Source organism: Entelurus aequoreus, linkage group LG17 (assembly GCF_033978785.1).
Source record: "Entelurus aequoreus isolate RoL-2023_Sb linkage group LG17, RoL_Eaeq_v1.1, whole genome shotgun sequence".
In the NCBI taxonomy this organism is placed as follows: Eukaryota; Metazoa; Chordata; class Actinopteri; order Syngnathiformes; family Syngnathidae; genus Entelurus; species Entelurus aequoreus.
The window spans coordinates 41,304,397-41,318,767 of NC_084747.1; positions in this window are offsets into that span (position 1 = coordinate 41,304,397).

Consider the following 14,371-nt stretch of genomic DNA (forward strand, 5'->3'; position numbering starts at 1 on the left):
GCTTCTACTGAGGTAGCATCTCTAACTGTTACCGGGAGGGCATTCCAGAGTACTGGAGCCTGAATAGAAAACGCTCTATAGCCCGCAGACTTTTTTTTGGCTCTGGGAATCACTAATAAGCCGGAGTTCTTTGAACGCAGATTTCTTGTCGGGACATATGGTACAATACAATCGGCGAGATAGGCTGGAGCTAAACCGTGTAGTATTGTATACGTAAGTAGTAAAACCTATAAAATATTTTACTCATATTATTTGTTACTTGCCGCTATCTGGCCGGCGTGCTAACTGTTAGCATTTGAATTCGGCTTTGGATCTTCAGCGTTCAAACACAATTTCTACCTAAATTGCGTTTTCTAGTTCTTTGAAAAAAATTTATTAGTTCTACTGGTTTTGAAGGCGAAATCACATCCTGTGATTTATCAGTCTGTGGCCCTCAGTGCAAAAATGTTAGGGCACCTCTGCAGTAAAGTTTTTAGGGATCTAGAGGGGCCTCATCCATAAAAAGTGTTAAAAATAAGTCATACATTACTTTTTTTAATATATATTATTTTACTTTCAACATGTCAATCTCTTGATCAACTAAGTTTTTATTATATTTTTATTGGTTTGTTTTGTGCCATTTTGTTAAAAAAAAAAACGTTTTGGGGCAGACACACACAGGTATGCAATATTTACTCCAAAATATATTTCAAAGTGGAATATTTCACGTGAAGTAACCGGAGTCTTGAATCAGTCTAAAATCTATAGCAACATTGATTTGGATTCCTTTGTATACAAAATGAATGACTGAAGCATTCGTACTCAGAGACATGGTTCGCACACTTGGCTCCATCGAAAAGTTCGTAAACGGGAAAGGTTTGCAAAGAGAGGGCTTCGTAAATGGAGGTTCCACCGAATATAGTCTACCATCTTTTATCGAACAACTTTAATGTCCGTCATTGCGCACTCACCAGAGGAAGCAGAGGAGAGTTCTGTGTCCTTGAGATCCAACCTTCCAGCATCAAACACATTTGAGCGATGATGCATCCGATTAACAGAGGCTGCTAATGAGAATTGAGTCGGGAATAATCGGTGTGCCGGCTCGACTTCTAACCCGTTAGTTGGAGGGCAAAGCACTTTCATGTGGTCCTCAGTCTTTTCATCAGGCCTTCCTTTATTGTTGGCAAAATTCAGTTTCAAAGTACAAAGACCGGGTTCACATTTATAAAGTGTCACTTGTTCAGGGACAAATGGTTGCCAAACAATGACAATGCAGAAATCATCCCACAGTAAACTTTTTTTTGTGTGCTAGCATGCATGCTACATGGATGATACAACAGCGTTTTGTTCAGGAGAGAACACACAGGAGATAATACAATTAATAACAGAAGAAATTAACAAATTAAAAAGATGGTTTGACAAAAACAGACTATCGTTGAATCTTAGTAAAACTAAAATAATGCTATTTGGTAACAGTAGAAGAGAAAGTCAAACCCAAATACAAATAGACGGAATAGAAATTGAAAGAGTAAATGAAACCAAATTTCTAGGTATAATGATTGATGATAAATTGAACTGGAAATCTCACGTAAAAAATATAAAACATAAAGTTGCAAGAAACACGTCAATAATGAATAAAGCAAAACATGTTCTAGACCAAAAATCCCTTCATATTCTCTACTGCTCACTAGTGTTACCATATCTGAGCTACTGTGTAGAAATATGGGGAAATAATTACAAAAGTACACTTCATTCATTAACGGTGTTACAAAAAAGATCAGTTAGAATAATACATAATACATAAAATCCTTTATTTATTGAATCAAAAATACTGAAATTCCACGACATAGTGAATTTGCAAACAGCTAAAATTATGCACAAAGCAAACTATAACCTGCTACCCAAGAATATACAACAATTATTCTCAAAAAAAGAGGAGAAATATAATCTTAGAGAAAAACGTAATTTAAAACATGTGTTTGCACGTACAACACTTAAGACCTTCCATATGTCAGTATGTGGAATTAAATTATGGAATGGATTAAGCAAAGCAATCAAACAATGTACTAATATGATACACTTCAAGAAACTCTTCAAACTTAAAGTGTTTACAAAGTACAAAGAAGAAGAACCATGACAAACATTCTCAATTTATTTCATCCATCCATTCATTCATTCTTAAAGTAATCTTACTTATCTCATCATATGAAATATGACTTACTTCACCAATTATTATTATTAAATTCTTACTATTATCTATTTATTTATTTTTATTGTGATTACTTATGGAGTTTATTGTGAAAAAATTGTGAACAGGAAGTGAACAAAAAGTTTTGCAACTGTTATGTAAAGAAAAGGGGTAGGATTAAATAAGCTCAGCTTCTTCCTACTCCTTTTCGAACATGTTGAAAAGAGAAACTGGATATTGTGATGTATCATGTTGTATGCTTGCATGTTCGAAATAAACTCAAACTCAACTCAACTCAACTCAACTCAACATGTATGCTAGCATGAGCACAGCGATATACAATACCATATATCAGGGGTGTCCAAACTTTTTGACTGGGACACTTATTTAGAGTGTGTGAAAGTTTGACTTCTACCTTGTTTACTTCCATGGCGACCTCCTTAAGGTTGTTCAATCAATCAGAAATAGCTCAAATGTGTCAAACATGGATTAGTTTGGAGAGAGTGTTTTGCATTTTTCCCATCATGCCTTGTAATGGATTTAAAGGCCTACCGAAATGATTTTTTTAAATTTAAACGGGGATAGCAGATCTATTTTATGTGTCATACTTGATCATTTCACGATATTGCCATATTTTTGCTGAAAGGATTTAGTAGAGAACAACGAGATCGCAATTTTTGGTATCTGACAAAAAAAAGCCTTGCCCCTACCGGAAGTAGCGTGACGTAGTCAGTTGAACATTTCCGCAAAGTTCCCTATTGTTTACAGTGATGGCGGCCAGAAGTGAGAGCGATTCGGACCGAGAAAGCGACGATTTCCCCATGAATTTGAGGGAGGATGAAAGATTTGTGAATGAGGAAAGTGCAAGTGAAGGACTAGTGGGGAGTGGAAGCGATTCAGATAGGGAAGATGCTGTGAGAGGCGGGTAGGACCTGATATTCAGCTGGGAATGACTACAACAGTAAATAAACACAAGACTCTATTAGCCACAACACAACCAGGCTTATATTTAATATGCCACAAATTAATCCCGCATAACAAACACCTAGCTCCTAGCTCCTAGCTCCTAGCTCCTAGCTCCTAGCTCCCGTCCATGTAACCCACCAATACAATTCAAACACCTGCACACGCACACAATCCCTCAGCCCAAAGGACCGTTCACCTAACCCAAGGTTCATAAAGCTTATATATTTACCCAAAGTTACGTACGTGACACGCACGTACGGGCAAGCGATCAAATGTCCTAGCTCCTAGCTCCTAGCTCCCGTCCATATAACCCGCCAATACAATTCAAACACCTGCACAACACACACAATCACTCAGCCCAAAGGACCGTTCACCTAACCCAAGGTTCATAAAGCTTATATATTTACCCAAAGTTACGTACGTGTCACGCACGTACGGGCAAGCGATCAAATGTTTGCAGCTGCGTACTCACGGTACCACGTTTGCGTCTGTGTATCCAAATCAAAGTAATCCTGGTAAGAGTCTGTGTTGTCCCAGTTCTCTACAGGCGTCTGTGTATCGAAGTCAAAGTCCTCCTGGTAAGAGTCTCTGTTGTCCGAGTTCTTCGATCTTGACTGCATCTTTCGGGAATGTAAACAATGAAACACCGGCTGTGTTGTGTTGCTGACTTCCCTCGCAAAATACTCCGCTTCGCACAGACAACTTTCTTCTTTGCTTGCTCAGCTTCTTTCTCCATAATGCAATGAACAAATTGCAACAGATTCACCAACATAGATGTCCAGAATACTGTGGAATTATGAGAAGAAAACAGAGCTATTTTGTATTGGCTTCAATGGGGTACCGATACTTCTGTTTCACTGGCTACGTCACGCGCATACGTCATCATCCAAAGGCGTTTTCAACCGGAAGTTTAGCGGGAAATTTAAAATTGCACTTTATAAGTTAACTTGGCCGTATTGGCATGTGTTGCAATGTTAAGATTTCATCATTGATATATAAACTATCAGACTGCGTGGTCGGTAGTAGTGGGTTTCAGTAGGCCTTTAAATGGGTGTCATTTATACTTGTTTTTATGTTGATTGGACCTTATTTTATAATATCCAAAAAGTTCAATGAACAGCTTGTGTTGAATTATTGTACTGGTTGTTTTTTTCAGCACGATGAAGGTTGTTTGGAATGGGTCATAGATGTAAATGCTTTACTTCAATGACTGAGATCGGTAGGTTGTGAGTTCAAACCCTGGCAGAGTCATACCAAAGACTATGAAAATGGGATCCATTACCTCCCTGCTTGGCACTCAGCATCAAGGGTTGGAATTCGGTGTTAAATCACCAAAAAATGATTCCCAGGCGTGGCCACCGCTGCTGCCCACTGCTCCACTCACCTCCCAGGGGGTGATCAAGGGTGATGGGTCGAATGCAGAGAATAATTTTGCCACACCTAGTGTGTGTGTGACAATCATTGGTACTTTAACTTTAACTTTAACTTGAAAATACAGTTAATGGCAGTGTTAATTTGGTTGGCCACCAGGTGGCAACAGAATTGCAGAATTCAGACCACTGGACATTTATGGATACACCACTCTCGGTCAAATAGTTTATTCAACTCGTGCCGTCTCGCTGGCCAGATTGAATAAACCCCTGCTGTACATCAAATAATTTAACAAAATCGTGATGGATCAACTTTATTTTTATTACAGATGTTCGATAATATCGGCCGATAAATGCTTTAAAATGTAATATCGGAAATTATCGGTATCGGTTTCAAAAAGTAAAATTAATGACTTTTTAAAACGCCGCTGTACGGAGCGGTACATATCCGGTAAAACACGGACGTAGGGAGAAGTACAGAGCAGTTGCGTCTCCCAGTCAGCAGCCCCCCCCCCCTTGTTATGTTATGTTAGTTTTGGACTCTTTTAGTTCCTGTTTGACACCTGAGTTTGGTTTGGTTGCCATAGCTACTTATTATTTTCACCTGCCTCTGGTTAGTGGTCCCACGCTCAGCTGCTATCAACCACTAATCAGAGAGCTATTTAGTCACCTTGCTCTCCACGCTCGGTGTGGCGTCATTTGTTTGCCTCATGCCTGGCCACGTAAGTCGTGTATGTTTCCTGCCCTAAGTTTTTGCCTTAGCTTCCGCGTGCGATAGGCACGCTTGCCTTTGTTTTGTTAGTTGGATAATTAAATCATGTTTTTACCTGCACGCCTTGTCCAGAATAGTCCGTTTGCATCCCGGGGAAACAAACCTCGCAGCAAGCTGCGACCCCCCACACGTGACACAGCCACCCTGCCAACACGCACACACACAAACACACACACAAACACGGATACAGACAAACACATACACACACACACACACACACACACACACACACGCACACACACACATACTGTCACTAACCCGATTTGGTAATTTTGACCTATATAAGGGCCCAAGTACTTGAGGGGGGGGTTGTCTGAAGTTGATTTATAGATATTTAAGTGTTGAAAGTAAAAACAAAAAAAAAGTAAAATATTAATATATGACATACAGTATTTTTCACACTTTAATGACTGGGAGCCTTTTGGGTTCCCGAGACCTCTAACAGTCACCAAAATTGAGAGGAACCCAATGATTTTGAAACGGAAAAATATCAAAATGGCCCCCGGCCTGCTTTTATTTTTCAGTATGCAGCCCTCAGTGGAAAAAATTTGGACACGATGAAAGTAAAAATATTATATATTGATACACGGCTCATCTAAACATTTGTATTATTAGGGGCTTTTTGGATCCCGAGACCTTTAGTCTGATTTTGTGTTTAAACTGTCATTGTTCAAAATATAATAATGGATCAAAATTAAGGTTGTCCTTAATTATTGACCTATTTAGTCTCGGTACATATTTAATTTTGGAAGGTTTTTGGGGAAAATATTGCATATATTGTGTTTTTGACATTTAAAATAAAGTTTTCTTTGAAAAAAGGGAATATTTAATAAAAAAATGTAAAACTTTAAAGTGGATCTAAATATATTGACGTTATGAAAGTAGCACCCCCAAATTTCAGGAACATCGGACATTGAGGAAGGAAATTACCACAGTTTTTCCTCTACAAGGAGGCGATATTAGTGTGGATGTTTTTTCGTGCGCAGACCCTAACCCTAAAAGCCTCATATCAGTTTGGAAGGAGATCCGATAATGAAAATTAAAAACTTTATGGCGACGGATTGATTGTAAGTTGATCTATACCAGTTAAAAGTAAAAAAAAAAGAAAACCATTAATATATGATGGATGGATGGATTGATGGATAGGACATATTTTTAACACTTTAATTACCGTGAACCTTTTGGGTCTTCAGAACTCAAATTTTGCATATTTTATGTTTTTACCTAGAAAAACAGGGTTTTCTTTGGGGGAAAAAATGGCATAAATCATCAAAAAATAAACAACCGATTGATCTGAAGTTGATATATGAATATTTATTTGTTCAAATTAAAAAAAATAAAAAATAATATTTTTTTATTTTTTTTAACACTTTAATGACTGAGACCCTTTTAGGTCCCCGAGAACTTTAACAGTCAGCAAAATTGGGGGCAAACCTAATGATTTTGAAAATAAAAAATATCAATATTTCAGGATCGATCATGAGTTGATCTATAAATATTTAAAAGTTGAAAGTAAAAGAAAGAAAAACATTAATACATGATGGATGGATGGATACGACATATTTTTAAGACTTTAATGACCGAGACCCTTTTGGGTCCCGGGACTCAAATTTAGCATATTTTGTGTTTTTGCCTAAAAAAAACAGAGTTTTCTTTGGGAAAAAAGGGCATAAATCGTCAAAAAATAAACACTTAATGGCAACACATTGATCTGAAGTTGATATGTAGATATTTAAGTATAGAAAGTTAAAAAAAATATATTTATATGTGACATACTTTTAGAACTTTCATGACTGAGACCCTTTGCATGTTTTGTGTTTTTGCCCAAAAAAACAGGGTTGTCTTTGAGAAAAAATGGCATAAATCATCAAAAAATATACACATAATGGAAATAAATTGATCGGAAGTTGATGTATTGATATTTAAGTGTTGAAAATGTAAAAAATTATATTAATATATGATTTTTTTTTAGCACTTTAATGACTGAGACTCTTTAGGTCCCTGAGGCCTTTAACAGTCACCAAAATTGGGTGCAAACCTAATGATTTTGAAAATGAAAAGTATCAAAATTTACGGATCGATCATAAGTTCCATGCATCCATTTTCTACCGCTTATCCCTTTCGGGGTCGTGGGGGCGGGGGCGACAAGTCGCCACCTCATCACAGGGACAACACAGATAGACAGACAACATTCACACTCACATTCACACACTAGTGTCAGGTTTGTCACTGACAGTTTAATTATGCTTTGGTTTTTCCTCTGTCTTTATTTCCTGTCAGCGCTCTTATTTTGGTTATTTCCTGCTTTTTTCCCTGAGCGCTGTTTCCCCTCAGCTGCGGCTGATTGGCACCTGGCCACACCTGGTGTCAATCAGCCGGCTGCTATTTAAACCTGCTTTGTCCTCCAGTCAGTGCTGGAGTATTGTCATCACTACCTGTCGTGCTAATACTTGTCGATGTCGTTATTTGCGGTAAGCTGTTCCTGTTGTCTGGTTCCTATAGCTATTTACAGTTTGCTGTCTCCTAGCTCCTGGTTTTGTGTTTTCCTGTTAGCCAGATCCTGTTAGCCGTTAGCTATTTCCAGTTTTTCTGTTTTCTGGTTCCTGTTTCCAGTTTGCCTGTTCCTGGTTTGTGTTGTTTCTTTATTGTGGACATTAAATCATGTTTTCCTGCCCCAAGCCTGCCATCTCTACATTTTGGGATTCGTCACCAACACTTCGTGACAACTTAGTGTTGCCAATCAACCTATCCCCAGGTGCATGTCTTTGGAATCGTAAGTTGATCTATAAATAATTAAAAGTTGAAAGTAAGAAAAATAAAAGCCTTAATATATGATGGATGGATGGATGGATACCACATATTTTTAAGACTTTAATGACCGAGACCCTTTTGGGTCCGCTGGACTCAAATGTTGCATATTTTGTGTCTTTGCCTAGGAAAACATGCAATAGATAGCAAAAAATGTCACTCCCTCATGGGTGGAACCAGACTTGAAAGAGTTAGTAGGACAGAAAAGAGGGGTTTCTTTAAGTGTTAAAAGTTTTAAAAAATATATTTATATAGGATTTTTTTTTTTAAACACTTAAATGACTGAGACCCTTTAGGTCCCCGAGACTTTTAACAGTCACCAAAATTGGGTGCAGACCTAAAGATTTTGAAAATGAAAAATATCATTTACGGATCGATCATAAATTGATCTATAAATATTTAAACGTTAAAAGTAAGAAAAAGAAAAACATTACTATATGATGGATGAATGGATAGATGGATGGATATGACATATTTTTAAGACTAATGACGAGACCCTTTTTGGGTCCTGGGGACTCAAAATTTGCACATTTTATGTTTTTGCCTAAAAAAAACTGGGTTTTCTTTGGAAAAAAGGGCATAAATCATCAGAAAATAAACACTTAATGGCAACAGATTGATCTGAAGTTGATATGTAATTTGTTTTAAGTATTGAAGGTAAAAAAAAATATGTGACATACTTTTAAAACTTTAATGACTAGGACCTTAACAGTCACCAAAATTGAGTGCAACCCTAATGATTTTGAAAATGAAAAATATCAAAATGTCCCCGTGCATCTTTAATTTTTCACTCTGCAGCCCTCAGTGGAAAAAGTCGAACTGGGTCTTGTTAAAACATAATTTCAAAGCAGCTGGCCAGTCCTGGTTTAGACGGTTGTGTGGCAATACTGATTGACGCTTGCTCCGACTGCTCGCAGTGACCGGAGGAGAGCCATCTGAGAGTCAGAGCAGCCGAAGGCCGTGCTGTCGAAGCTGGGCACTGCCCGGCGTTTTACACCCGTAGCATCGACGCTGTGATCACACCCAGCCGCAGACATGCAGGCTTTCAACGAGATGGAGGGAATTGGCAGTAGGGGGTGTGTACGTGTGTGTGTGTGTGTGTATGTGTGTGTGTGCGTGAGTGTGTGTGTGTGTGTGTGTGTGTGTGTGTGTGTGTGTGTGTGTGTGTGTGTGTGTGTGTGTGTGTGTGTGTGTGTGTGTGTGTGTGTGTGTGTGTGTGTCGCGAGGGGTGTAAAGGAGAGAGCAGGAGGTACTTGGATGGGAATAAAGGTCAAAATCCTTGACTGTGAAAACTGTCATAGCGGGGGACATGTGCAGAAGCCGTTTGCCTAATAATATATGATTGGAGTCCTCTGGAGCAGATAATTTAACACCCCAATGCCATGAGAGATGAGTGAGAATTGAAGCGAGTACACCTCCACAAAGGCCATTCTCTTGGTTTCACACCAGCAAAGCACCACCATGCTGCTGCTGCTGGTTAGGGTGCCTCGAAAACTCTTTCTTTTCCAAGTACTCAGCCGTCTATTCCTCCCACCTCCTCACCAAGAACCTCGCACAAGGAATCGGACACATTAGTTCATGGAACTCTCGTCAAAAAGTAGCCACTGTACTTTTTTTTTTGTTTACAATTCACGTCACCTTACAAAAATTACCTTTATTATCACACGCTAGTTATTTAAAGGATGTATGATTATAGATCAGGGGTGTTCAAACTATTTCCACCGAGGGCGGGAAAGGGAAAAATGAAAGCATGCGGGCGCTATTTTGATATTTTATATTTTTAAAGCCAGTAGGGCTCCCCTCAATTTTGGTGACTGTTAAACAGGGGTCCCCAAACTACGGCCCGCCAGCGTCTAAAATCAGGCCCGCGGGAAGTCCCAAGTATAAAAAAATAAATAAATAAAAAAAATTAAAAATTACAAAAAAATGTATGTCTTTATCCATCCATCCATTTTCTACCGCTTATTCCCTTTGGGGTCGCGGGGGGCGCTGGAGCCTATCTCAGCTACAATCGGGCGGAAGGCAGGGTACACCCTGGACAAGTCGCCACCTCATCGCAGGGCCAACACAGATAGACAGACAACATTCACACTCACATTCACACACTAGGGCCAATTTAGTGTTGCCAATAAACCTATCCCCAGGGGCATGTCTTTGGAAGTGGGAGGAAGCCGGAGTACCCGGAGGGAACCCACGCATTGGACTACCGAGAGCATCATCACCCGACCCGACTCAACTTTTCAAAAGTTCTACAAGCTTCTGGTCGAAAGGAAACTTGCGCCGCTTGTGGGGCCAACGTGGACATGTGCACGGTGGCTAGTTAGCTAGCGGGGTTCCGCCTAAAAAGTTATTTAACTCAACTTGTGGATCTGCCCAAGTTTTGTATAATTATTTTCTTGGATAAGAGAGCAAGAAAAGTACTACTTCATCTAAAAAAAAGTTCCAGTTTTCATGTACAGCAGTGTTCCTTAACCATAGGGCCGAGTGTCCCCAAGACGACCTCCGAAAAATATCCGTCTCTCAGCTGCGGTACTCAGTTGTAATACATTTTTCCACCACCTGTGGCAGTAAAGTGAATATTGAACAAACAGAAGAAGTCTGGAGCTTAAGTCACAGAGAAGTTTCTTAAGCGCTAAAACATGACTAAAGTGATGAACCTGTGTTTTCTTTTGCACTGTAATTTTATTGACAGTTTAGTTAAAAAAACATATTTATTATTAATTATATGTATTTATTTTATGTAAATGTATTTTTGTTCAGCTATTTATGAGACCTATCTTCTACAGTTTATTTAATTAGTGTTGTTTTTTTCTAATCAGTCTGACCAAAGCCTAAGGTTCATGTGTCAAATAGATCAGCGGTTCTTAACCTTTTTGACCTCGGGACCCAACCTTTCCACTAAAGAGGGGCCCAGGACCCACTCTAATATTAGCACAGAATTAGTGATTTTTACTCTTGATTTTTACTCTTGATTTTTACTCCATCCATCCATCCATCCATTTTCTACCGCTTGTCCGTCTTTTAATCCTATTCAAAATCATATTCAAGCATGTGTTAATCACAAAGATTGTTATCGAGACTTATTAAGTCAGACTGATAACAAAAATCGAATACACGTCATAAGAAAGAACCCTTAAAAACTGATGAAAAATTAATTTACATACAATTACAGAGTGCTAAAATCAATAAATTTGAACTAAATGAATAATAAATAATAACATATATGTTTCAACAATGACCCTATGCTTAACAAACACTGAAATAGATAATAGTATTTGTGATTAACACATGCTTTTGTATGATTTGACAAGGTTGTGAACTGTAAGTAGGTTAATATGCTTAAAATCAAGAGTAAGATTTCTAAAAATAATTTAAAAAATAAAAATAAAAAAATAAATAAAATACAAAAATAATGATAAATACATAAATACAAAAAGTAAGATTACTAATTCAGTGTTAATATTTGAGTAATGTAAAAATTGGGCCCCAAGGCCATAAAGGTTAAGGACCCCTGTTGTACGGCGTTTCCGGTCCTTGCAGCTGAGTTGGTCCGTGGACTTCGGGCGGAGAACGAGGCAGAATGGACGCAATCGACAACCAAGATCCTTCATAAAATCTGCGTCCACACCAAAATATTCCCACGGCATATTGCGGCAATACTTTCAAGTTCCCTTGTTTGCTAGCTACTAGCTTCCATGCTACGTCTAAGTAGAACCCCACACAACATTGATTATACGTACCTTTAAAACTGACTTTGAAACAATGTTACAAAATAGTTGGATTCGTAAAATGAGACAACGTTGATGTCTCGCGCTGGATCCACGTTGTTGGTTGGGAAATGACCAAATTTCAATGTCAAATCAACGTCATAACCTGACATTAAGAAATGTCAGATAATATCGATAAATGCTTTAAAATGTAATATCGGAAATTATCGGTATGGGTTTCAAAAAGTAAAATTAATGACTTTTTAAAACGCCGCTGTACGGAGTGGTACATATCCGGTAAAACACGGACGTAGGGAGCAGTACAGAGCAGTTGCGTCTCCCAGTCAGCAGCCCCTCCCCTCGCCCCTCTCCCACACACGACACAGGAGTTGACGACTGCAGCATGAGAGGCAACACTTGATGACCTCATCAAACCGCCGCAAGCGGAGCATAACAACAACAAGAGTGTGTTGTTGCCGGTGCTGTAGCCGTGGCTAACAAGCTCGGTGACTGACTAACGACATCATGTCTATGGTTTGGGATTATTTTAAAGTGTGTCTGATGGATAAAAAACTGGCAATTTGCAATGACTGCAAAAATTGGTTATGCGAGGAGGAACCAAGACGTCTTCCTTTAATACGAGCAATTTGATCTCCCACCTCTTCAAAGAATCATAAGGAGATACACGATACAATACAATACAAGCAAAAGATGGATGAAAAGCAAACACCGAAAAAAAGTAGTACCACACAGTTGTCGCTTAAAGACTCCGCCGAGAAAAAACAAAAATACAACAAAAAACACCCCAAGGCGAAAGCTCACGTTGTGGTCAGGGACAACGCACGCAGTATGGCAAAAGCTACGGTGACTAGTCTGCCCTGCACGGCGCACACTTTGCAGCTTGTAATGAACGGAGGTGCCCTGTCTCAACGCAGCATTTCAGAAGCTCTGGCCGACTGCTAGGCCATTTCAAGCACTCACCACTAGCTTGCAGCACATTTTTGTTACTCATACAAATATGTTAGAGCAGGGCAGATTGAGCCCAGTTTATAATTTCCTGTTACACAGTATACCAGGCAGTCTTGCACTAAAGGAGGACTATGTTATTCAAATCAAATCAAATCAACTTTATTTATAAAGCACATTTAAAATTTACCACAGGGGTAGCCAAAGTGCTGTACAATGGGCAGGTTAAAAATAATACGAGAACCGAGCAAACACAACACAACACAAACAGAACACGATAAAAAATAAATAAATAAAATATAAAAACATAAAAACATAAAAACAGGTTCACAGCAGGTGTATTATGGGGCGCCATTGCAGGATGGGTATCACTCAGTGTTAAAAGCCATGGAATAAAAGTATGTTTTTAAGAGAGATTTAAAAACAGGAAGAGAGGAGGCTTGTCTAACACTAAGAGGTAGGTCGTTCCAGAGCTTGGGAGCAGCAGCTGCGAAAGCTCTGTCACCTCTAAGCTTCAGCCCTGTGTCCGGGACCGTCAGTAGCAGCTGATCGGCTGATCTTAGGGATCGGGTGGGGCAGTAAGGCTGAAGGAGGTCGGAGAGATATGTTGGCGCGAGGTTGTTTAGACATTTAAAAACAAATAAAAGGAGTTTAAAATTGATTCTGTAACGCACAGGGAGCCAGTGAAGGGACGCTAATATAGGGGTGATGTGCTCACGTCTGCGGGTCTGTGTTAGCAGACGAGCAGCAGAGTTCTGCACGAGCTGCAGGCGGGCGAGGGAGGCCTGGCTAATGCCTATATACAGGGCATTGCAGTAGTCTAAACGAGTCGAGATAAAGGCGTGGATTAATTTCTCGAGATCATGTCCTGATAGAAGCGGTTTCACTTTCGCTATTTGGCGTAATTGATAAAAGCTTTTTTGTACGACGCTGCTGATTTGTTTTTCGAATTTAAAATCTGAGTCGAACTTTACCCCCAGGTTTGTGACACAGTCGCTGAGATACGGGGTCAGAGTGCCGAGGTCAACATTGGGGGAGGGAGAGCGACTTGGACCGAACAACATAACTTCTGTTTTGTCTTCATTTAGGCTCAGGAAATTAGCTAAAAGCCAGGCTTTGATGTCGTGCAGGCAGTCATCAATAAGGCGTTGAACCGTGTTATTTTGTGCCATGGGAAAATAAATCTGGCAATTATTGTTTACTTTATTACTCTAGTATACTATGAACTGAAGCTGTGTGCCTTCATTGTTTTTGTAGCTGTTGTTTTGAGACATGTCTAAAAAATAATGTACTTTGTGAAAGTCAAAGTATAGTATTTCCCATAGTTGTAGTGGGTATCAGGATTGTCCCAAATTCCAAGCTGTTTTGAGGCATGTTAAAAAAAATAATGCACTTTGTGATTTCAATAATAAATATGGCAGTGCCATGTTGGTACTTTTTTCCATAACTGGAGTTGAAGTTGTTCTCTTATTTTGGAAAACCTTGTTTTTGATTGATTGATTGAAACTTGTATTAGTAGATTGCACAGTACAGTACATATTCCGTACAATTTACCACTAAATAGTAACACCCGAATACGTTTTTCAACTTGTTTAAGTCGGAGTCCACGTTAATC